General features: G+C 43.9%; 1 protein-coding gene across 12 annotated transcripts in view; it reads left to right on the forward strand.

The window, feature by feature from the left end:
* RAB27A (RAB27A, member RAS oncogene family) overlaps positions 1 to 26,483 on the forward strand; it is a 189,653-nt gene that overhangs the window by 106,599 nt on the left and 56,571 nt on the right. For 10 of the 12 annotated variants that reach the window (XR_003852397.1, XM_029575043.1, XM_029575049.1 and 7 more), the window contains exon 2: positions 18,653 to 18,793. The gene's annotated coding sequence lies outside the window, so the exon portion shown is untranslated. Of the gene's footprint in view, positions 1 to 1,389; positions 1,481 to 2,416; positions 2,439 to 18,652; positions 18,794 to 26,483 lie in introns of those variants that run through there. The other 2 variants (XM_029575048.1, XM_029575053.1) reach the window with 2 other exon arrangements.

Genomic DNA, 26,483 nt, shown 5'->3' on the forward strand with positions numbered 1-26,483 from the left:
GTCTTTAAGTAATTACATTTTAAATTAATACGGAAAAAATGTATTATGTAAAGATGCAGGACTTTAAAATATTTTGAGTAGAATTTCCCTAAAAGTTCACTGTAAGAGTGACACTTCCACTCTCTCTCCCTACTCCCCTGGCCACTTTGCCCTCTCAGGCCCAACTCTTCCACTTGCCAGTATCTCTCCCCTCCACCTCTAGGATCAGTCCCTTCCATTCTATCTCCACTCCCAGAGTTTGACCCCTCTCTCAGTACTGCCTCTCACATAGGCTCCCTCTGTCCTCTTTCTCTCTCTCGCTCCCTCTATCTAGTGCACATACACCCTCATACAGGCTCTCTCACTCTCTCGCGCGCACACACATCCCCCTCATACAGGGTCCCTCTCTCACAAACAAACAAGCACCTTCACAAACACATTCCTTCACAATCTCCTCTTTTATAGGCTTCCTCTCTCTGGCATCCACACATATGCTCTCTCTCATCCCGTCCCAGGCTCGAAGTCTCATACAGACACCCCTCTACACACTCCATCTCGCCGGGGCCTTCATCTTTGCCATTTTCTGTGCAGAATTTGGCAATTCTGTGCAGGGAGGGAATTTATGCACAAATTCTGCGCTCTGCAGTAGTGCAGGATTCCCCCAGGACTAACGGCGTGTGCAGTGCTCATTTTATTTCCTGTCTACAGTTGAAGAGAACCTCTGACCGTTCTATCTTGTGAGCTTCCAGTGCAAAATACTAGGGGTAGCCTAGTGGCTAGAACAGCCGGTAGAGAACCAGGTTCAAATCCTACTGATGCTCCTTGGGCAAGTAACTTCACCCTAAATTGCCTTCTGGGTACACGAAAATACCTAAACAGCCTGAATGCAACTCAGTAGAAGGCGAGAGCTAAATCCAAAATAAAAATAATACAGATCATGGCTGAGCAGTCAAGGCCTTAAGAATATTCTGTGTGCTGCTACTTCTTGCTTTAGTTCTAGTGGGGAGATTTTTTTTTTCTTTTCTGTTGAATTATTACATAAACTTCTGTGTTTAGGGACAGGGCATTGAAAAACTTGCTGCAGCCAATTCTGTTCATGGGCATGAGACGCTCCAGGAAGAGGCCATGGTTTCAGCTCATCTGTTTACAACTGACTGCGGGCGTAAGCCAATAGAAGTTAGAGGAAGTCCATTTCCAGCCACCCCACTGAATTTCTTTGTTTTATTGTATACAGTATTAAAATTCTGATAACCTCGGCAGTAGTGAATTCATAAATTAATCTGCGCTTATAGTAAAAGCCAAGTAAAAAGCAAATGTTCAGCTTTTGGGGGTGATGTTCCCCTCTTTTTGGGAGATATGCATGTTTCAATTGTTCCATTTGACTTTTATTTCATTCTTTCTAAGAAAATTCAGCAATGATTGCCAGGCCAAGAAGGCTTGGAGCAGTGCATTCACTGTGACCCAGAGAATACAAGCCAACTCGTCCATCTTTAGCTGAAAGGTACATTGTACTAATAAGACAAGGCTTGGCAATGTGGATGAGCAGTGCCAAAACCTCTGTCCCACCTCCCAATGTCCTCTGCTTGTAAGATGCTGGATTGCTGGCTTCTACTCTTGTTCTCGCTTTGTCTGTCGCTCTCTCAGCTCTCATTCTCTCACTGAATGCCTCCTTTCCCTCTGTGTGGCACGAAAGGCTGCTTTTGAAGGAGACGCCGAGCCAGGCTGGCACCAGAATGCTCTGGAAGTGCACGCCCTATGTGCGGTTCAGGTGCTAGTCGTGGTGCGATCTTACACAGGGCAGCAGTTGCTGCTGAGAAGAGGTGGACCAGGACCTAGTTGGTGCCCCCGTAAGGCCGTGCCCTTCAATCTGGCACCCTGTGCTAAGATATATGTGTAAATCATTAGGAGCTGGAATGTATGACGTACATTAACTGCCTACTAGTACACAGTTCTAGCAGCTCCGTTGGTCCCTAGTGAGAAGTGAATTATTTGCTAAGTGTGATGTCTTTTAATGAACTAGCTTAAGACCTGCCCACTGCTGGTAATGTATTTGAGCTTTTAGGAACAAATTGGTCCTCCCTTCATAATATGTAAAGTCTGAAGGAGGGGCTGTGTGTGTAATACAAAACTTGTGGGTCACTCTCATGATAAAGTCTTAACATTAGTTCAGTGAAAGCCTTCACCATCTACAAAGAACCAATTTATTAACTTTGATTTCCTGGGGAGCAATTGAAATTTGTTTCTTAATTAAGATAATGTGTTAAACATTAAACTGCCTTCGCTAATGCTTACAAACAGTATATTTAAAAAGCTTCCTCGGTGCATTGGGCTAGGAGAGGTGAAGTGTTTCAGAATAACAGAACTCAGAGGGCAACAATGAGCTTTGCCATGGATCTTGCAGTGCCTGTAGGACTACGCGGGGTTTTGTTTTGATACTGCAATGACCGTGCACAGCGCAGGTACGTCTGTACCACGGGCTTTGCATCCCCTTCCGTTTAGGTGGAAAATGTGCACGTGAAAATATGGGCAGAGATTTCAAAACAAAGTCTCTGCACATGCTGTCACTGCGGATCTAATTCAGCCTATTTGTTGTTTTTTAATCTGGGTAGAAGTCCACATGCTGTGAAACTTAGTGTGTGAAACTGCAAATGGACTTGTACCTGTAAACGGAGGGTAGCACGCAGTTTTCAAAACCCATTTTATTTACATGGGGAAGATTTATTCATGGAAAAACATTGGATTATTTTCCCCCATATGGGTATAATGTTTAATTCATAATAGCTGACCTGTTCAACCTAAAGGCGTGCAGTGGTGTTGGCAGTATTGTATTCTCATTTCTAATATATAATTGCATTGTAAATATGAGAGGATTTTTGTCTTTTTCTGTACTGGTATTTTATTACACACAAGCTTTGTATTTTACTTTGTGTGTGTGATTTCTTAAGAATTGCTCTGCCATGTATGGCATGATGACCAGAAATGGGATATTTAGAAATTAGAGTTTATTTGAATTAACTAAAAGTGCCATGTTAAATCTTTACTTTCAGTGTTTTTAATTTTTAAAACTGACATGGTTTTGAAAATCACAACCTCTTGTGACAAGCGATCTCTGTGTTAGTTTTTCGGTGTTCCTTTTATATCCATTGTAGGGACAAATATGTTCAGGGAAATCCCAGCTGTAAAAAGCTCATTTTAAGAGGGTGTTCAAGACAGGAGCAGGGTGCTGATGGCTACAAGAAGTAAATATTTCTTTTACCTAAGCAAATATCAGCATTCTATTCCTTAGCTTGTGAGGTGGAGTTTTCTGGCAGGCAATGAATGCAGTTTTAGATCTACACCTGTTTTGTTTTTTTTGTTTATTTATTTTTTGTTACCTTTGCATGTCTTTGTACAAATAGTAATCTAGTCTAACTAGTGTTGTTTTTTTAATCTGCCTAGGACTGATTTGGATTCCCTCCATGAAACATTGCTTTACATTCTGAATAATTGTTAGAAAAAGCTTATATCAATTGCAGCCGTTGCAAGTATTTACAAAGTACATCATAGGACCTAGTGGTAACCAAAAAAAATGGGGAAGATTCTGGATTATCAGTGTAAACCCTGCTCATATCCTTCATCAGGCACAAAGTCTAATGGATTACAACTGAAAATCCCATTTAAAAAGCCGTAGACAGTTCCCAGCACATTGTATTTATAAAAAAAAACGTATAATATCCTCTGCTGCTAGCGAGTCTCCCAGCCCTGCAGTGCCGAGCTTGTGACTGGATTCTGTGCTAGGTGGCGATTCTCCAGCCTCCTAAAGTCCACCCACATTGTGAAGATTCTCTGCTGTATGACGTTTCCTGGATCACAGTTGAAATTTTCATTAGCTATCTTGAGAAATCAGTCTTAACAACTTAAAAATGACTGTGGCGCACTTTGTGCCCCAGATTTCAAGACCTTTTCAGACTGAATTTAGGAAGAGAACTCAGACAGGAGCTTCGGGGATTGTGCGGCCAGAGTCAGCTCTTCCTCTCTTAGTGCGTGCAGGCAGGATTTCTGTTCAGATCAGCAGTTCGAGTGTCAGACAAGTTTGCTCTAATCATATCTGTGAACTGATTCTGCTGTCTATATATTCATGTTGTGAATAGTCTGCCATGGTTTATTGTCAAAAATATTCTCAAATGAGGACAGCATGGATGAATACAGTGTTTGTTTGTGTTTTTTTAAGGCCCTTCATGGATATTTTTCACACCCACCTGTCCCCAACCATCATTGGGGAAAAATACTAAAGTAAATTTCAGCTTTGATTAGAGGTTGAAAATAGTTAGTTTGTTTGCTTCTCAGATTGTTGTCTGCCCTTATTATGCCATCTTCAAACAGATCAAAGTGTTAGTTGCAACAGAAGGAGGAAATTACTTTTTTGAGTGGGCACGTGGTAACTGTAGCTGTTATGGTTCATGAGTGTGGAAATATTAATGTTCTTGGTGTCATAAACAGTATTTAGAAACTGTATTCAGTTGGTGCGGTTTGACATGTTCTATAGTGGAATATATTTTGCACCCGATAGGGTTGAAAGAGGTAGTCCCGTGCAGAGGAGTTGTCCCTTGTCCCGTGCAGAGGAGTTGATGGTAACTTGCAGAGTACCCAACTCCTCCTCCCGTCTCCTGGTTCAGATAGTTCAGGTTGCAGCAGAAAACTCCACATATTGTAGAGTGCTGAGCCAAAAAGCATCTTAGGTGAAAGGGAGCCCGGCAAGTGTACTTTGAGGGGGAGCACCCTCTCTGCGCCAGAGCACGCTGGTGAGTTCTCACCGCAAGGTTCCACTTGGACTGCTTCGCCAAAAGGCTTTCTCCGTTTCTGTGCGCCTTCTGGCACAGTTCTGTAGCAATGTGATGCTGCTCAAGGGCCAGTCCCAGAATGCATCATCTAGTACCATGACACCTGCTTCGTAAAAGGTGTCAGTCGCAGCACCTTATGAAGACAAGATCATAGAGGGGATGGCAGGAGGAGTAGTTCAGGGCATGTGCTCAGCAAGCCATGCACAAACTGCCACCTATCACTAGAATTTGATAGCAGCAGCAGGGGCTTCCGGAGGCACAACATGGTAGCAAGAAGAAGAAACTGGTGAGCTTGAAACGCTGGCATGCAAGCGGCTGATGGCTCTATACTGGTCTACGAATGGCATCCTCCCTGCTCGTTTCTGGCACTATGGTCCTGCTAGCATGAACCAGCCTGTCACTGGTGCTGGAGCAAGGAGCAGAGGCACTGTAAGGATTTAGGGCTTTTCAGCAGTCCGACCGCATTACTTCAGTGGCAGAGTTTGTTAGCAGATCCAGCACGGCTTGTGGAACACAATTCAGTATGTCACCCATAGTGAGAAATGTAAAGCTTTTGCCACCCCTAGGCACTATTGGTTCTATCTCCTTGGAGTCGCCTTCCCCCTCCACACCCAGGACAGTCGGTCTATAGGGAGCGGATCTCAGCCCCCCCCCCCCCCCAGCTTCCTGTAGCAGAATGGTAAGAATTAGAAAAATCTGAAGCTCCCCCCCCCTATATTTTTGCTGGCCTTGGCACAGGTCTAATGTATCTGTTGGCAAATCCAGGCCTGCACCCATATGGCCCTGACAGCCCTCAGCTTTTTTCAGGATGCTACCCAGGATATGCTCTGCTTCATGTAGAGTCCAGCAAACCAGGATATTGGATCAGCCTTATCATACAACCAGCATACTGAGCTAGAGCCAGGTTTTTTAGAAGTCATGCAGGCCCTTATACACCAAATGTTGTTTCAGCCTGTATTGAAGACAACCCAGCGGGTCTTCAGTAGTAGGTGGAAGGTACCTCCTGTAGCAGAAATGCCCCTATCCTGGTGGATACCTAAGCACAATGGGGACTGGCTGATTCTAGGTGTTAGCATAACAGAGCATCTCACCCCGTGGTTGGGGGACACTGTGACAGGGGTGAGACAAGCTCTAGCAAAGATAAACACACACAGTGGTGAGTACACAATACCTATCTATGATTGATTGACAGTTTAGTAATGGTTGATTTGTCTCTGGCTGGTGTACATGGGCCAGGATATAGAGCTACAAAGAGTCATAAGGGTTGAAGGAGAGGGTGGAAGTTGGTCTCTAGTGCAAGTGAGTCTGATTATGACTCAGATTCGTTCCTCTGACAGTAGTTCCAGGTCTTGGAGACCTGCCCTTGTTAGCCAGCTTGATGCAACTGTGAGAAAAGGTGTCTTGAAAAACAAACTTAAGCTTTAAAATTTTCTTATCTGTAAACTAATAGAGGGTTGATGTAAGAGGAAAAGCAGCAGGAAGAATGAGAAAAGAGTAATATGCCACAAAATACAACATTGTTTTCTTTTGATGTTTACCCAATGTAGTTTGTGCGAAAACATTGAAGGACATACTTGGATGGATCCAGTTGCAGGATATTGGGTGAAAAGGAAATCTGTTATAGATTGTGCATCTGAGGGTCTGATTGATGTATTCATATGTCCTTGTCCTAAAGTGTACGTAGGTGATTAAACTTTGGTTGATAGAACATCGTTCTCGATTTTAACCTTGACGGCTCCTATGGTATCTCATTGCGTTGGAGCATCAACATACATTTAGTCAATTAAAATGGACAGTAATTGAAAAAAAATGAGCATATTATATGTGGGGGGGAAATTTCTGGTGCGTTTAAATTATCACGAACAATATTGGATTCACACTTTGCAAACTGAGTTATCTAAAGGGCTGAATGAAGAGCTGGATTGGCTGTCATTGGGTTGACGTTTTAAGAAGAAGCTTATTGGAGGGCTTTCAGTCACATGGTAGTATATTTAAGTCTGAAAGTTTGAAAATGTTTGTGTCCACTTTTTTTTTTTTTTTTTTTAAATATATTTTTGGAGCTGTTAGATATAGTAACAATGTTAGTTGCAGTAAGTGTCTTTTTCATCATGTTTCTTCCCCTGACAAAGGATTAATTTCGAAACTTGGCCACAGTTTAAACATATGACATTGCAGATTTTAATTGCAAAAGAAATACTATTCAAAAAATTATTTTTGTGGTACTGCAGATATACTACAAGGGTGGCTGGTAGTTTGTTTATGATTATAACTGATCAACTATTGTGTAACCTGGATGGTACCTTTTTAAATAGTTAATATATGAAACTACCATTGTACACCTATTAGATATTGAAATCTATTAAGCAGTCTTTTCCCACAACAATTTTTTTACCATTATTGTGAGTTTTATTGATGTTAGTGGGTTAACCCTAATTTGAAATACAAAGTGAAGGTTTTATATTTACAAAATGCATTATATAACATAAGAAATGCTATAGTGAGTCAGACCAGAGGTCTATCGAGCCCGGCATCCTGTCTCCGACAATGGCCAATCCAGCTCACGAGTACCCGGCAGGATCCCAAATGATAGATCCAATCCTTTTTCTGCTAATCACCAGAGATAAGCAGTGGGTTTCCCAAATCTACATGGCTAATACTGGTTTATGGACTTTTTTCCTCCAGGAACTTGTCTGAACCCTTTTTTTTTTTTTGTGTGAATTTGTTTATTAATAATATCAAACAGGTACATCGTACAGAGGCATAAACAGTACACAGGAATGTATGACTGAAACTACACTTGCGGTATAGAAACAGCAAAACAGCAACATATAGATCATAAATCATAAGCATAATTACCCCTCGTCAAGTAAAAACCATTTGTAGAATGTACACTAGCACAATCAGTGATCTTCCAAGAATCTGTGTCACATAAATGCCTCTTCATTTTTGTTTTTAAACAGAAACAAACAGAATGTAATAACAGCTGCAATAAAATACTTTGTAAATAAAAACTGTTGATATTCTTTTTTTCTTATGGTGATAGGCCTTCTTGAACCCCCCCCCCCTTCCTCCTCCCTATCCCTTTTCTTGTCATCTTGAGGAATAATTAGAAAACCTAAATCCTGGATAAGCAGAAGGGCATCTGGAGAAACCTAAGCGGTGGAGTCTGAGAGGATAAGAGTACATTCATGGAGAAACCGTGAAAACATGGTTATACACTTTGTATAATTTTAACTGTGAATGGCCAATAATTCTAAAATGTCTGATAGGTCAGTAAAGTGATTCAATGAAGTTAAATTAAGCCAGAAGGTAGACTCTATAGGGTAATAGCCTTCCTTATACTGGGTAAGAACTGAGCTGATCACACTTAAGCAGGTGGATCCAGATAGGTTCTTTCTTCTGCTGTTAGTAAGTTTTCATAATCTTCCTAAATTTTTACAGTTTGTTTGCCATGTTTTCCTGACATCTGTTTAGCTGTCATATATTCATGTAAAAGCAATTTCTGTAATTTGCATTGATAAATGGACCAGTATTGAGGATGCGTGGCTGTCCATTGTGCTAAGAGAGTATCTTTAGCTATTAATATCATTTTGTGGAATAAGAGTATCTGGTGTCTGGTAAGAGTCATAACGGTGTCCCCCAATAAGCCAAAGAGCCATATCTTTGGGAGTAAAGGAATTGAAAGACCCCACATTAGTTGTGTCAGGTTCTGCAGTGATGACCAGAGAACTTGTATTGTTGGGCATAACCATACATCATGATAAAAGTCTGGATTGGCATCTTGGCATCGTATACAAATATTAGTCGCTGACACTCCCATATAAAACACAACTTTTTGAGAGTGGTATGCCAAATAATAAAATTTATAAAGTTTGTCCCGTAGAGTTACATTTTCAGCAGTTTTTGGTATTGCCTGGATGCAAGTTCGGAACTCCTGTTCAGTGATATAATTAGGTAGCCATCTATTCCACTTTGCCACTGCATCTGAGAAGTCGGTAGGGTGCATAAGGGCGACAAGCGCTGCATAGAACTGGACACATTTAACACGTTTACCATCCGGTCCTTGAAGCAGTTGATGGAGCTTGGCCGGATACGAGAAAAGGGGATTTGTGATTAACGTTTCCAGTATAAAGTGCCGCAAATGTAGGTAGCAATAGAATTCCTTATGTGGCATAAAGTATATAGCTTGCAATTCTTGGTAACTGAGGAGTTGAAAAGGCCTAGAGTCCACATGAAGCAAGTGACCCACTGTAGTCAACCCCCATGATGCCCACTGAAGAAAGGGACCTTTATCCACCCCCGGTTTAAATAGGGGGCAATCTTGTATTGGTAGATTAGTAGTAAATTCTGGCGCAACTTCCATGAAGTAGCAAAGTCTTTTCCATGCCATCCTGAAAGGGCGTATGAGAACACTAGTGATTACATGGGAGGGCAACAATGTGCTGGAGACCTGTAATACTGCACTGGGGCTGAAGGGTTCCAACCAATTTTTATAATGGGTTAGCGGTGAGAAAGTCTCAGTGTCATAAATCCAATCCTTAAGGTGTCTCAAAAGGCTTGCATAATTGTAGGCTCTGAGATCTGGACAGTTTAGCCCCCCCTCTTTTTTCGGTCTCATTAAAACTTGTAATGGAATTCTGGCTCGTTTGCCTCCCCATAGATAACGATTCAGCTCCGCATGTAAAGTAAGGATGTCCTGCCGTTTCAGCCAAGTAGGGAGCATAGCAAAAAGATAGAGCCATTTTGAAATCTCCATCATTTTCAGTAGTAGGATCTTTCCTGACGGGGAAAGTGGTAGGTTTCTCCAAGCTTGCAGTTTGGTAATGAGTTTTTGTTTTAGTGGGGTAATGTTAAGGAAGTAGAGTTGGCGCAAGTCAGCTGGTATGTGGATCCCCAAATATTTGAGCGATTTAGTTACTCATTTTAAGGGGAATTGACCTGGCCAAGTGGACTTGAGACTTCCTAAAATATCCAGTGCTTCAGACTTTTCAGTGTTGATTTTTAGACCTGCAAATCGTCCAAAAGCAGTTTGAATAGACAACACATATGGAAGAGCCCTGATAGGGTCGCTTAAATAGATTAGCATGTCATCAGCAAAAGCTGCTACTTTAAAATTCACTCCCGGTAATTGCAGCCCCTGTATATCAGATGATAGAGCCAGTTTCCGTAGCAGTGGATCCAAAGCCAGAATATATAGGATAGGAGAAAGGGGGACAGCCTTGTCTAACCCCCCTCGTGATCGGAAATCCATCTGAAAGTGTATCATTAGCTGAGATGTGCGACACTGGTTTAGCATATAAAATTTTGATGGCTGTAATAAAGGAATCTGGGATACCGAAGCGCTGTAAAGCTGAAAACATATAATCCCATGACACTCTGTCGAAGGCTTTTTCTGAATCGAACCCCACTGCTATTGCTGGGATCTGGTGAGAGTGTGACGTCTCAATGGCAGTTAGAAGGCGGATAACATGTGCTCCAGCATTTCTTCCTCCAACGAAACCAGCTTGGTACGGTGATATAATAGATGGTATCACCTTTCCTAAACGAATAGCTAAAATCCTTGCATATAATTTGAGATCAACATTTAGAAGTGAGATTGGCCTGTAGGATGCTGCCATAAGTGGGTCCTTACCCGGTTTAGGTAAAATGGTGATATAGGCATTATTGAAATCATTTGGGAAACCACCCGCTCGCCAGGCATAATTGAAGAAAGCCATCATGGGTTGAACAGCATGAGGTAGCAGAATTTTATAATATTCAGCTGTGAATCCGTCGGGTCCCGGAGATTTATTACTTTTGCTAGTGCGTATAACTTCTTGGGCTTCCTGCTCGGTTATTGGTTCAATCAACTTTTTTTGGTCTTCAGAGGACAAAGTAGGCAACTTCAAATCACTAAAGAAAACTGCCTCCTCTTCGGAGTTCACTGGTCTAACCTCTCGATATAGTTCTTCATAAAACTGGCGAAATATTTCCAAAACCTCTGGTGCCATTGTTACATATTGCCCAGTTGAATTTTTCAAGCCAGTAATGTAGGCTTTCTTCCTCTTTATTGCCACTAACCTGGCTAGTAATTTACTTGACTTATTGCCAAATCTATAAAAGAGGTGGTCAGAAGCCCGTAGTGCCCTTTGGGCTCGTAGTTGCAGATGCTCATTTAATGCCGATAAACACGCCCGATATGAAGCTGTATTTTGGGTGGTTAATTGATCCGCTAATTGTCTTTTTGCTTGTTGCAGTTGTGTTTCCAAACAAAGTATAGTGTGATTTAACTGCTTATTCTTTTTTTATAGCGAAAGCAATGATTTCTCCTCTGAGAACTGCTTTACTTGTTTCCCAAAAAAGAAGCGGATTGTCCAAATGTTGTTCATTGTTCTGAGAATATTCTTCCCATTTTGCAGTCAGGAATTGATGGAATTCCTTATCCATGGCTAGATGTCCTGGTAAACGCCACGGTTTTTTTGCGGAACGATCTGTTGTAAACCAAATGTCTACCCAAATAGGTGCATGATCCGCTATGGCCATAGGGCTGATTTCCGCCGCTGCTACCTTAGGAAAAAGAGTAGTGGGGAGAAGAATATAGTCTATTCGAGACATCGTATTGTGCGCTCTGGAGACATGTGTGAAGTCCCTAGTTTCAGGATTTAAGGTTCTCCAAGGATCAAGGAGGCCCAGTCTGTTAACAAACTGTGAGACTCCTGATTTATTCGGTAAATAGTATCCTTTTGAGGTTTGGGATTTGTCTAAATATGCATCCAAGACGCTGTTCATATCCCCTGCGACAATCAAATCTCCTTGGGTATGCTCTAATAGGATGGTAATAATATTGGTAATAATATTGGTAAAGTATGATGGGTTTGGAACATTTGGGGCATACACATTACACACAGTGAGAGCTTTCCCCGCAATTTGCCCTACGATAATATGAAATTTGCCCTCCGGATCACGAATTTCCTTCGTCAGTGTAAAGGGAGTGTTCTTGTTGATTAAAATCGCTACACCTCCCTTTTTCCCTTTTGCCTCAGAGTAAAAACAGTCTGCCCATTCTCTGCAGAGCTTTGCACTCTCTGTGGCATTTAGATGGGTCTCTTGAATACATGCTATATTAACCTTCAGGCGCTTTAAATGTTGAAAAACTTTCTTTCTTTTTATGGGAGTCCCGAGCCCGTCAATATTCCAGGAGATGATTCTATATTTACCCCCCATATTGTAAACTTTTTTCCTTAAAGCATGATCGTTTAAGTCCTAGCAATCGGAGCTGGGTGCCCAGCCTCACCCTTCTCCGCCAGCCTGGTCGTATCAGCATTGACTCTCCATATTTCCACAAGTCTTTACCCTTCTTGCACCCTCCGTCCTTTATTTCCTCTATATCCTGATTAGCATTCTCCAGGCCCCATTTCGCCCCAAAATTCCCCAAAGCCCAATCCCCTAATACGCAAACTCTCCCTCTTCACCGGAAGAGAGGAAGATCACTGATCTAGGTGGCCGGGTGAACTGCCTCCTATGCTTTATAACCCCATATTATACCTTCACCGCTCAATTCCCCCGTACAGTGACAATTGAATATTAGTATCAATGCCTATTAAACTATATAAACAAGTATATACTAAACTGCAGCAAAGCACAAAACGCTTCTGTCCGTTTGAAATATTTGGCTGCAAAAGTCAGTAACTATATTTGAACACGACGTTCCGATCCTCTATCCATGCCGGCCTGTGGCTGTTCGCTTCGCTGCCCGCTGGGATTGCCAGATGACCACGTATCCACGATCCATCCTCATAGCCACCGCTGCTCCCAATCGTCGAGCCCAGCTATTGTGGCACCGAGTCAGTTACCAAAATGAACCAGGAACTGCCATAGTCCAGCTAATAGTGCGGAATTTGTGTCTCTCCTTCTTGTCTTGCAACGATCGCCATAGCATGTACAGCCATGCCTATAGGGTGAAATAAAATGGCCGTCCAAGCTGCAAATGGCGGTAGCCAGAAGGAATCTACAGTATCTCCGTTTTTGCACCTTGGCCCTCCAGTCGAACAGGCAGCTTAAATTAGGAAACGTTTATATGAATGTAATCGTAAATCCGATGGAACAGGAACTGAAAAAAAAAGTCCCAGAGAAATTCCTACTATATATATATTTTTTTTTTTTTTGTATGGGAGGAACTGAACCGGGAAGTAGTAACTACATGTTTATGTTTAGATTTTTAAAACGTTAACGTTCACATTCCTTCACATATTTTTGGGCGTCCTCCAGGGAAGTAAAAATTTTTTGCCCTCCATTCATCCAGATCTTGAGAGTGGCAGGATATTGAAGTGCGAATTTAATATGTTTGTGAACCAGCTCTGAACAGACACTAGAAAATCTCTTGCGCTGCTGGGAAACCCTTGCTGAATAATCTTGGGTAATACGGATCTTCATTCCCTTGTAGTCTATATCAGGCTTGTTTCTATATGCCAGCCATATTTTATGCTTTTGAGCATAATTGAGGAATTTGGCTATAATTATTCTGGGTCTTGAGTCAGTAGGGTGACGCCTTCCCACTCGATGGGCCCGTTCAATTGTTAAATGTTCTTTTAAGGCCTCAAGCCCCACTGCCTCCGGCAACCATTCCTCTAAGAAATCTCCCAAGCCCCCTTCATCAAGTGATTCCGGTAAGCCCAGAAAATGTAAATTAGCTCGCCTAGATCTGTTCTCAAGGTTGTCAATTTTGTCTTGACACTCCCGTAGGGAAGCAGCGTGCGTCTCCACTTTGCCCGTCGCCGTCGTGAGTTCATCTTCTAGCAGGGACACCCTCCCCTCCACGTGGTCTATTCGCGGGCCAAACTCCGCCAGCGCATCTCTCACTTCGGTAAGTTGGGTGGCGATTCCTGCTAACTTTTCATCCAGGGTAGCCGCTATGGTATCTCGGAGAATCACCACCGTGACAGGGCTGGAGGGTGAGGGTGTAATAGGAAGCTCTGTCGGTGCCATCTTGGATTCTGTCAGCTTCCCTTTATCTTTTTCTTTTCTGCTACTTCTAGCTGCCATCAACTGCGGCGACTTCTGCATAAAGGTGACAATCGACATAAGCCAGTTCTTGCGGCCCCAGTCAGATTTTGGAGTCTCGCCGTTCCGTTTTTTCCGGTATATTAGGAGGCAGACACCCGGAGCCGAAGAGATCACGTCTGCTTCAGCTCATCACCCCATGTGATCTTTTGTCTGAACCCTTTTTAAACCCAGCGACACTGTTTTCACTACATTCTCTGGCAACAAATGTCACAGTTTTAATTGTGCGCTCAGTGAAAACAATTCTTTCTCAGATTTTATTTTAAATGTGCTACCTGTGCGCTCAGTGAAAGCAATTCTTTCTCTGAGCTTCATGGAGTGTCCCCTAGTACTTTTTGAAAGGATAAAGAACCATTCCGTGTTTACCTGTCCATTCCACTCATGATTTTTAGACCTCTGTCATAAACCCTCTTAGCTGCCTCTTCTCCAGATGAAAGAGCCCTAACCTGTTTAACCCTTTCCCAAAAGGGGAGCCATTCCACCCCCTTTATCATTTTTGCCGCCCTTCTCTGTACTTTTTTTTTTTTTAGTTCTGCTGTGTCTTTTCAGATGGGGCAGCCAGAACTACACACAATACTCCAGGCATTATGACCTCCTTTAGTTTTTATTTTCCATTTCTTTAATAATACCTGACCACCTATTTGCCTTTAACAGACACCATGCACTGGGCCAAGGATTTCTAGATATTATCCACAGCGATTCTAAGATCTCTTTTTCTGGGTGGTGATGCCCATTATAGAGCCTTGTCCCATGGTTGTAGGATTGTGTAGATTGTTGTATTTTTCGTCCATCTTTTAGGCAGGCAAGACAACTGGATGGCGACCCTATGGGAAGTCATCTAGGCCGCACAGCAGACAGAGTGTGTGTGTTGAATGTGCAGCCACCAAATCCTTTTACACAGCAGCTGCGTAGTCTGGCGTGACCTGATGCACTTGTACCTTATCTAAGGGGCAGGGACCCAGACTCCCTAACCTGTAGGAAACTGATTACTATGGGTGAAACGAGGTCTGACTGAACTGGTGGTGGTTCTCCTGAAAACAGTTGTGTGTTGATCAGACATCAGCGTTGGGCATAAGTGATGCTTTGGAACTGATGAAAAAGGAAGGTGACCTGGCAGGTCAGCTTATCGGTGCTGTGATTGGAAGCCATGATTGGGTTTTAGCGGATTGTCCTGTCTTCTATCATAACTCCAAAGGGCATCTTTCAGACATTGGACAGGGCCATTTTAATAAGACAATGCAGGATGCTTTGGAACAGTATTTTTTATCGGACCATGAGTGGGGTGAGCACTGGGCGAGCCTTCAACTACCCCATGCCTGAGCCAGGAGTACCCGAGCCGAAGGGTCAATTTGCAGGAACAGTAGCCATGGGTGGGGAGGTGTTAGAAGTGGAGAAGAGGCTTGCTGTTACCTTGGCAGGGGCAGGGAATGCAGCCCTTACTTAAGGACATATGCGTCTGGGCAGCAGCTTTGGTGGAGGTGGTAAGAAATGGAAGATTGGGCAAGCAGTCAGTTGCTGTCCCTGGGTGCATTTAAAATACTGTATGCCTTAAGATGGCCACTTCGGAGAACCATGTGTGGGCCTGGGCAGTGGGTGTGGCTTGTTACAGCAGGCAGCCAGACACTTGAATGGTGCTTTCTTCAAGGTACTCTGTGTGGTGGAAAAGTAGCAGCGGCTTAAGTTCCAGAAATCTCCCAAGAATGGTTTGTTGAGGGAGAAGGCTGGGAGGAACTGGAAGTCAACCCTTTCTGTGTGCTTTCACTGGTCCGGTCTTCCCCTTTATTGTAAGAATCACTTGTGTTCAGCGGATCAGCATTTTAGACAGAGTTCTTAATATGTTGATTGATATAATGAAGACGATTTCCCACAATATGTTTGCAAGATAATTCTGTTGAAAACATGTCGTGAGGGATCTGGCTTCCTGCAAGTGAGACTTTGCTGTCTGGGCCAGTGCCTCCTGCGGTCCTATGAATAGTTACATTGTAAGATGTGCGTTGGTTTCTTTCGCAACGCTTGGCCTGTTTGCGTTCATTTTTTTTTTTTTCATGCATAGCCCTACTTTTGAAGGTGTTTTATTGTAATTTGGGAAGTGAAAGATTGTTTTGGTGGTTCCTGAGAAACTGTTGATTGCAGAAAAATGGCAACTCATTGGAGAGGTGGGGTGAGGTTCAGCCCAGCATGCACACTGTTAAAGACTGGGCAACAGTTCGTGATAGAGCGAAACGTGAATAAATGTTTTATTTCAAATGGCAGTTTCTAACAGCAATAACCCCCTTGGGGGTAGTGTCATCTTCAGAAGGGTTTCTTTTGTGCATACCGTGACAGAAATGAACTTCATTTGTAGGCCAAGTTATGTTGGGACTTCCTTATTCAAAACCAGATTCTTGCGGCGTCCTCTAGCTCTGATGTTGTGGTGGGCCAGAACCAAGAAATGCAACACCAACTTAATTTTTGTGGAAGTAAAATGGGAAAATGAATGGCTCTAGATGGAAAGCCCAGCTTTCATGTAACATAAACATGTTTGTTTTGAGGTGAAATGCTGACAATTTTTTTTTCCCAGTCCTAATCCTTGTGCTGCACAGGCTCACCAGTTTGTTCAAAACTACTTGTCTGTATGAAACCAGGTAGGCAGAGAGGCCCAATGAACTTAAACTGTTGAGTTGATGAGTTGCAGAGCCCTGTGGGGGGATGGGACTAGGATTTGATGTTTTAGGGGTTGCTTGTTCTCACCTTGTGAATTGCAGTTTTGTTTTTTTGTTGTTGCATTGGAGGTCTGGTGCGCAGGTATGACTGCTGCATGGTTTTCAGTTTGCCTATGGAAACGCTAGAGTGCAGGCTTAGGTTGTGGGGGGAGATCTGCCCCTACTTTCAGCCTTCAAGAGTGCCCGGGGCGCTGCACTCCAACCCCTCCTGGCAGCCTGCAGGGAATAGGAAGGTGAGCCTGGAGCAGAAGGAGCAAAGAACAGCCCCTATGCTCCCTAGTTCAGCCCTTCCCCCTACTGTTGTTGTGGAGGGGTGTGATCCTGCAGCTCAAAGAACAGAGAAAAAAATGGAATTAGCACAAGTGTGAATTTGCCAGTCACAGTGCCAATTGTCAAAACTTCAACCCAGGCTGCTACACTATTACTGCTCGCAGGTTTCAAACTTTGACTGTTTCAGTGCCTGCTTGTGTCTGTTACCCAGGGCTTAATTTCTAATGGAACAACCTAGAATGGTGCTCTGCCACCTTTTTCCCATGATCTGAAGAAGTGGAGCAGAGCTGATGGTGGAAATCCAGTTCTGGTGGGCAAAGGACAACTGGGCCTCGAGTACTGCTTGGGCCTGGAGGAAGAATGCGTTCTGCTTATGTGTTTGGGAGAGAGAGAATTCACAGCCAGTCCTAGCCCCATCCCCATGGACAGGTCACACCTGGTGCCGTTTCCCTTCCCTTCCCTGCTGCTCCATAGTTCCACTTCCTTCTTGTCTGCAGATTAAGCCCTTCTAGGGTGCCAGACTAGTGGTTATCATAATGGACCAGAAAACCAGAGTTCAAATCCTGCCTCTGCCATGGACACTCGCTGTGTTCTTGGCCAAATCTCTGCATCTTTCTTTGGCGCAGATTGTGAGCTTTCTAGGGAGAGGGATTCATTGTACCTGTTTGTCATAAGGCATGCTGGTTTAGAGCACCGCATGAATAGGCTTGGATATTAATGGTGTGCCTAGGTTTTTATGCATCTGGCAATTATTTATGGAAGGAGCTTGGTGACGCACGAGCGAGAAGTGTGTTACGGTTCTCCTGGTCTCTGGAGAACAGCAGTGCCTGGGGCCTGACAGAGCATGGGTGTTGTGGCTTGGGGATGCTTGCGCAGTGTCGGCTCTTGACCCTCACTGATTATCTGTCGCACCTTCATGGGAGGAAGCATCAAACAGATCTACCCTAATTTTCTCTTTTTGTTGGACTCTGACGAGGATCTGATTTAGAAACGAGAGATAGCAAATTCTTATTTCATGGTCACAAAATGTCTTGTTTTTTTCCACAGCGGTCTCCTGTGACCCCCAGCTATAAGAAAAGAATCTTTTGTTGCACCCTCTGGCTATTACTTAAGGACTTTGTGTACTTTTTTTTTTTTTAATTGCCGCGTTAGTTTATTATCAAATACCAGGAGAAAATGTTTGTATTACTGAAACGGATCTGGTGGGATAGATCCAGAAGAGACTTGTTGAACATCTTCTGGTCAAGGACAGGGTTAATGGTAGCCCATGTGGCAGGAACTGTGGGTTACTTTATTGTGTTTGCCTGAACTGTTTTTTCCTTATTGGGTCTCCCCTCCACTCCATACACTTTAGACTACTTCGGCTTTGGGGGTTTTTTTTGTTTTTTTAATATTTCATTATTTCTATTTGATTTTTCTATTATGATATGATTTTCTTTTTTTGTAATGTTATTTTAAAGTAATTCTACTAAATAAACATGAAATGTTCTCCAAAATGAAGGACTCTGGATGGGGAGAGGGATTTACGTAGCGCTACTTTCAGTCAAAATGGCTGTTTAAAGCAAGCAAAGAGAGGAGAGAATTAATTGGGCTGCTAAGCTTTGGAAGGAAAATATCACTTGATCAGTCAGCAAGCCCACATGACAAACATCTGAGAGGAATTTGGTGGACTCTCTCTCTCTCTCTGCTCTGGCAGTAAGAGGGCAGCTTTTATGTCTTGTTCTGTTTGCTGCAGGCGGGCAAAGCTTCTTAGGATAAGCAGCTGCAGCCTAGTAATATGAAATGGCATAAGTCTGGAGAATTTTTCTCTTATCCTACTTTTTTTCCTTTCCTTTTTATTAGGAGCATTGCATGAAGGCGAACTTCCCTCAGATGGATCCATCACCAAAGATTTTCTAAGTGCATCAGCATTTGCAGCCTCCTTCTCTTTGTATATTCTGGGGGACACAAAAATCCTTTATAGATTTCTGCCTTTGACTGAAGGTGAGTTCGTTCTTTCTATGTCTGTGCATTTCATCAGTGATGAGCATGTGTGTTTGCAGTCTGTTCATACACCTAGATTGGAGGGGCTCCATGTACATGGATAGACCTAAAGGTTTGTAGGCGAGTGTGTCACCGCGGTTCTAACAGACCCGCCAGATCTGTGCACAGGAAAAGCTGCCGAGAGAGTGCTGGCAAAAAAGCATAAGTTGTGATATGCAAGATGTGGCCACTTCTCCCAATTGTTTAAATTGGATGCAAAACGTTTTTTGCTGAAATCAGTTCATGTTGGTGCTAAGAATAATTTAGTGTTCCACTTCTGTATTTTTAAAATTAACTTCAGAGTACACTGATACTCCTTTCCTGATAGTGCAGATTATTTGGATGAATTGTACTGACTGTAGATCGCACATATTCGAAGATAGCCATCAGTAGCTTTTACCTTCTTGGTAATATATTACAGGGCTCCCATCTTCTCACTGATATGGAATTACTTCCGTTCCTCATTAAAAGAATAGTTTGCTGTGGGAACGAGTGAATGTTTGCTGCTGGGGCTCATAGATACATTTCAGACCGCCTTCCAACCCAGCATTTCCTGTTCAAGGAATGGTCCGAAAGAGCTCTGCTCTTCCTGTTGGACCGTTCCTTCTTATGACCTGCCAGCTCGGGTATGGATATTGCTGCTTTTTATTATTATTTGGAGAAAAGCAATACATGAAGAGTGCTGAATTCTCTGCATTCCTTGGGGATGCCACTGACAGAGCTGATCTGTGTGTTAGGATGTGTGATCCAGTTGGTATTTGGATTGTGAGTCTTGTTCCAGATTGCTGTCATATGAGAAATTGTGGGGATGGGGATGACAGGGGGGGGGGGGGGATGCAGGGAGAGACTGCTGATATTTTCATGTGTAGTGGAGCATCTTTTATCTGTAGATCCAGAAACTATCAATGTCCCTGGACCCTGAACCATTATCCAGGGGAAAAAAAAAAAAGCTTCTGTTATCTGTGCTGCAGTATCTATGGTTTGGGCAGCTTGATTTGTGCAAAAGTATATCGATCCCCTTATGAGCTTTACACTTATTGCAGCATGCTAGTATGGGTCATAGGGATCATATAACTCCTGAGCTTATGACATTACATAATCTCCCTAATGCCGAAAGATCTCAGTTTAAGATTCATTGCACACTGAGAAATTGTGTACTCTTGGCAGATTAACTAAATATGTTCCTGGCAGAGTTTTGAGGTCACAGGATGAATGTCTTCTAAAGATTCCTCCTTTATGCTGTTATAAGTTGCAGTCTGCACGGGTCAGAGCTTTTTCTTATGTGGCACCTACGCTGAGGAGTGCATTACCTAAGGACCTGTGGTGTATAGATGATAAAATATTTAGGAAACTAGCCAAGACATTTCTTAATGTGGTTTTTAATATGTAATAGTTACAAAATTATGGAATGATTTGCCCCTGGTGATCAGAGAGGAACAAGATCTAATGAAATTCCATAAGAAATTAAAGACCTGGTTGATCAACAATATGATCTGAACTATGGAAAGAGCATCATTTTGTAATCTTTCTGTAATACTGGATTACTTTGTTTTATGATTTTAATGTTGTTTAGGGTAATTATGAGTGTACGTCACTTTGAGCGATTAGTTTTAAATCAGGAAAGTGCTATATAAATTTAATTACATTTGTAATTTTCTGCATTTGTTTTATTCATTTTATGTAATATAGTTTTATAATTGTTATGTAGTACTTTGCATTGATCCCTTGTAAGAGATTGCAGGTTATAAAACACAAATAAATAATAAAACTGGTTGGTTTCATGCGTTACCCATCAGAAACTCCCATGAATCACAATTGTTCTTTCAGAAAACTCCCATTACCTGGAATTTCACTTATCTGGAAGAAAAATTATCCAGATCAAGCCTGATCCCAATCATTCTAGGTAAAATGGGCTTTGCTCGTATAGTATCTTGCTCTGTATCCAAACTCTTTTACAATTTCTCCCCCTTCACTTGAGCCTTGTGCGTTTATGGGATGAATATAATGTTAGTGATGGAGAAACTTGCATTAAGACATCAGTCCTTGCAGGCCTGCAGTGTTACTTCGCAGAAAGAAAAGTCCCCCAGGGAGGGTCACATGATGAGCTAGAGAAGGGCAGACGTGTGTGGTGGGAGATCCCCAGGCCCTGGCGGATAATCTTTATCCATCCTGCCAGAGGCTGCTCATTTCATCAGTAGCATCCTGTCTAAAGATGTGCCAGCTAAATCTGCCTGTTTTGTGGACTGAGCAGTCAGGTGGGGCATTGAGATCAAAGAAAAATCCTGCAAGCAGCAAGGCAGACCTGGCCGAGTGTCAGGCCTCTGAGTGGCCTACTCCTGCAGCGCCTGCGGAGGTCATGGGGAAAAATCTCCAGAAAACGTTTGCATTGCTTATGAAGCAACTTGCTTCTCGAATCAGCAGTAGGCAGGCAGTGACAGTGGACAAGGTCGCTGCCCTAGTGGCGTCCATGCAAAAGGATTCTACCTGTATTGATGATGTGCCGTGGGTCAAAGAAACTGAGGGCTCTCTCACAGGAGCAATAAAGGTTGATTTGTTGGAGAGAGATTTCTCAGAAATGTCTGACAAGCCTGATATTGAAAACCACGGCGCAGAAGAAATATCCGCCTGGTTGGTTTCCTGGAGGGGTAGGAAGGTGCAGATCCCATGGCTTTTTTTCGAGAGATGGATCTCTGAGGCCCTTGGGCAGGTGGTTTAAAAATGGCTACATGAAGATAGAGAGAGCACACTGTGTGCCACCCCAAGGCCTCAGTGAGTGGCCTTGCACGGTTATTATGCAGCTGCACAGCTACCGAGATAAAGTGAGGATCCTAGACAAAGCTCAAGACTCATATAAATCCCAGAGAATTATGATCTTTCAGGGTTTTTCTGTCTCCATGCAGGTTATTCAGCAGTTAAGAAGGCTCTGGGGGATAAAGGGTTTACTTATGCCCTGTTGTATTCCGCTTGCCTGAAAGTTGTGATTAACAAGCATAAGATCCTTAAATCTCTGGTCAACATGCAAAGGGTTTTTTGGATCAGTCCAGTGAGGCTTAACACTGGCACGCCACACCACTCGTCTTCCCCACTTCCCAATAAATATTGGGACATCTGTTTCAATCCAACGTTTTTATTCATACCAACATAGCCTAACGCATTATCTCTAATTGTGACAGAACCAAAAAGAGTGGAATATATAGATCACAGCTTTAAATAAAGTCTCACCTATCCAAAAGCACTAATACCTGTGCTAATGCAGGACTCGCCACCGAGGAGACTTTTCTTTTCATCATTTATTTATTACAGTGGTCCCTTGACTTACGAACTCAATTGGTTCCAGAGGGCTGGTTGTAACTCAAGTTGGTTGTAATTCAAGACTATTTTTTCCATAGGAAATAATGGAAATACCCATAATGTGTTCCAAACCTCCCAAAAGCACCCCTTACCTAACCATTTCTACACAACAAAAAATGGTTGTATAATGTCTGTAATTACCAGAAACACCAAAAATTTCCTAGTGTACTCACCAAAAAGTTATAAAATGTGCCTAGCCTACCAGAAACAACAATTTCACTGCCTCCACCAGTTCCTTTACAATATCTGCATATGGACTCTCTACCTGGGTAACATCAAGCTAGGTTGAGGGAACATTGCACAAATCTCATCTTTGGGTGAGTTTCCTCACTCCGAAGGTCATCAAATCTTCACAAGAGTGCACTGTTCTGTTTGTATGCCACACTCTGCATGTCAAAGTGGCCCCTAACCCTACACTAATACCTACACCTCACCTTGAGTAACTAGGTGGGCCTCATATATGGGTATAAATACCTACCTTATTATGAGGGCATTATGGCTGGAGTCTCTCTCTCCCACTCACACTCACTCACACTCTCTCTCACTCACACTTTGGTTGTAACTTAGGGGCCCACTGAATTTACTTATTTGTAGCCACCACATTGCCCCTCATCAAGCCGTAGAGGGCAAGATGTTTGGGCCTGATGTAGTCTGGCTGTGCTGGCGCTACCATGTAATATTTTATTTCACCATATCCCCAGGCCAGCCGGATCCCGGCCTGAGTTACTTATTCTTGTTTATATTGTATTTACCTACTTGTGGGCTGCTTGAAATGGACCCACCAGAAGCTATCTAATGGCACCTCCGAGCACCCCCAATTTCTCGTTTTCCTTTTGGGCTGGTGAGCTGCTGCCACAGGCGGCACCGCTAACCACCACTCCTATCTAGGATTTTATGTAAGCTTCAGGTGCAACCTGAAAATCTGAATCTGAGATGTCCAAAGCTATGTCTGTTAGTTTATTTAGAAGGGATGGGATCCACCTAACACATTGGGTTGTGTTTTGCATGCTGGATTTCTGCCCCACCCAGCTCCCTCACATGATTGCTTGCTTGTTTTTCCCCCTCTTCTTTTTCTGTTCTTTTTTGCTCTTGGCCCCTTACCATACTAATCTAGGATGATATGGGACCCAGACGGTCATTTAATCCTGTCATTGCGCTCCAATCATAGCTTTGCTTCTTTTGATTGTTATCAAGTTGATTGCTTTTTTTGACACCAAATCATTACCCCTCCCCCCCCCCCAATGCATGATGACAGTGTCAGGCTTAGGGTGTGCCTTGGCGTCCTGCAGATGCCTAGGAATCAGCTGGTCCACGAGGTCTGCCCAATCCTTTGCCAGCTGAAGCCATCAATGCTCTTTTCTTTGCAATCCACCACCACAAATTTTTTTTTGGCCTCTGTTCACAAGTTGTCCTTTTCTCTGCCACAATAAGATAAGTAACACAAGAGAAAACATATATTCCTTGCCAGTATTGCCCACCCCTCACTGAGCTTTTGCATCTCTTATTTCCAGCATCCAATGTGTTGCATCTGCCCATGCTCCATACAATACCCAGTTCCTTGGCCAGTGATGCGACCCCCAAGCCTAAAAGTGCATCCTGTAACTCTTGGGGTCCCTGCTCATTATGTAAAGGCAGCTTGCCTAGAACCGTGAAGGTGCTGTCCCACCCTTGTGTTTAAAGAATGGACCCTGCCCCCAGTGCTCTGTTTCTGCTTCTCTACCTCCTGAACTGGACATAATGCTTTGTCCCATGACTGTCATGGTATTACTTAGAATCCTCTTTTCTTTCCATCTTTGAATCCTCTCTTGGATCATCACAGCCACATCTCCTAACTAATCTTCCCCAAATGCACATCTCCTGCCAGTGCCAGCCCATGGGTCTTAAAACCCAGTTTAGGGCACGAACTCTAAATGCCTCAAAGTAGCTGATTAGGAATGTTGCCCCAAATAGCTCAACCTCTTAATTATTTCATGCTACCCCAAGCTGGGCCTCCATCCTCTTCCTGAGATGCTTGTTGTGATGGACCCTTAACCATCCCTGAGTGCTGCTTCTGTTAATTGCTTATCATGAATGTCCCAGTGGTTGCCTTTAATGGGGCATGCATTTTTTGAAATCCCGTGCCCTGAATAGCACAACTTTGCCCCCTGATCCCTTGTTCACCTTTCGCAACAATTAGACTGGTTTTAAAAACCAAGTCTTAATTTACCTGATGCGTTGAATGTGCTTCCTTCCCAGCTTTTGTTCTTTATTTTTCTGTTGCTGATAGGCTTGCACTTTATAAACCTGTTGCCTACCTATGAATGGATTTCCATTGTCCTTACATTACTTTACTTTCAAATTAAATATCTTCTGTTTTAATTATATATTTTAGTGTAAACCACTCTGATTCATGTTGCGTCTGTCGGTCTCAGACGGCTTCATAGAAACATAGAAATGACGGCAGAAGAAGACCAAACGGCCCATCCAGTCTGCCCAGCAAGCTACGCACTTTATCCATATTTTTTATTTCCCTTTTTCTCTCTCCCACCTGTTACTATTGGCTTCCAGTACCCTCCGGCCCTAATTCCCCTCCACCCCACCACCGATGTAGAGAGCAGCACCGTATCTGCATCCAAGTGAACATCCAGCTCAATTAGGGGTAGCAACCGCTGTAACAAGCAGGCCACACCCCTGCCCCATACTCTTACCCACCCCTGTTTTTTTTTTTTGTTTTGTTTTTTTGGAGATGGCAGCCCTCCATCCGTCCGCTCCGTGAAGGTGGAAAACCAACCACTGGCATCCCGCTCCCTGAATGCCTCTGTGGCTACTGCCGCTCCGTGCAGTGTTTTGCCGCCTCCTCTTTATTTACGCCCTCTAGACTTGATGGATCCACAGTGTTTATCCCACGCCCCTTTGAAGTCCTTCACAGTTTTAGACTTCACCACTTCCTCTGGAAGGGCATTCCAGGCATCCACCACCCTTTCCGTGAAGAAATACTTCCTGACATTGGTTCTTAGTCTTCCTCCCTGGAGCCTCAGCTCGTGACCTCTGGTTCTGCTGATTTTTTTCTGACAGAAAAGGTTTGTCGTTGTCTTTGGATCATTAAAGTTTTTCAAGTATCTGAAAGTCTGAATCATATCACCCCTGCACCTCCTTTCCTCCAGGGAGTACATACAATAGTCTTCCGCGTCTCCGCAGCGTCAGCGAGCCCGAACAAGAGGGGAGGCCTGCGAGGTCGGCGCCTAGACCCGCCGGGGTAAGGCCTTTGAAGTTTCCCTCACCCTCGGCGAGCCCGGACGCAGACCACGAGGCAAGTCTTCGACGCTGCTCCTCCTCCACGCCGTCCCTCCGCTCGGCCGTCCAGCCCGCCCACAACCCAGGTGGACCAATCGGAAGCCGCGAGAGGGACCTTTAAATTTGCAGCTCACCCGGCGCCGATTCTCTTCCGCGTCTCCGCAGCGTCAGCGAGCCCGAACAAGAGGGGAGGCCTGCGCGGTCGGCGCCTAGACCCGCCGGGGTAAGGCCTTTGAAGTTTCCCTCACCCTCGGCGAGCCCGGACGCAGACCACGAGGCAAGTCTTCGACGCTGCTCCTCCTCCACGCCGTCCCTCCGCTCGGCCGTCCAGCCCGCCCACAACCCAGGCGGACCAATCGGAAGCCGCGAGAGGGACCTTTAAATTTGCAGCTCACCAGGCGCCGTGCGCCTGCGTCGCGCGCCGAAGGAGCGCAACAAAGGGGCTTGCCCCTTTGTGCGCCCCTTCGTGCAGCCCCCAGAGCAGCCCGTCACCACGCCACACACGCCAGCGGTCTCAACAGCTCAACCCAGCGAACACCAACTAATACAATCGCAGACTAAGGAGACGGCAACTTCTCAGGGACACCAGACCATACTCCAAGACAAACCCTAAACCAAAACTCGAACCAAGAGTACACGGAGTACTGTCCCACAACCTTATAAAGGACCAAACGAGCATAATCATCGCTCTCCAGCGCTGTACTCAAATTCATCTTCACCAGCGGATACTCCTTTCAGTCCAAACATTCCTCGTTCACCCATCCCTCATCAGAATCCCACCAAAGCGACTTCTCCATATAGATTGCCTTCAGGACCCTCCACCTTTCTTCTAAGACTATTTCTTCATCTTCAACTCTACCAGCCTTACCCCTGAAGAAATGATAACACAACACATCCCTATCAGATACCACCGCCAACTCCGCAACATGCCTCACGTGCAAGAATCTCCGGCAAGAACTCCTAGGTCCCTCATCCCAATCATGATCACGCCACTGACACAGTTCCTAGGGCTAACCTTGCTCTCTGT

This window comes from Rhinatrema bivittatum, chromosome 13 (genome assembly GCF_901001135.1).
Source record: "Rhinatrema bivittatum chromosome 13, aRhiBiv1.1, whole genome shotgun sequence".
NCBI lineage: Eukaryota > Metazoa > Chordata > Amphibia > Gymnophiona > Rhinatrematidae > Rhinatrema > Rhinatrema bivittatum.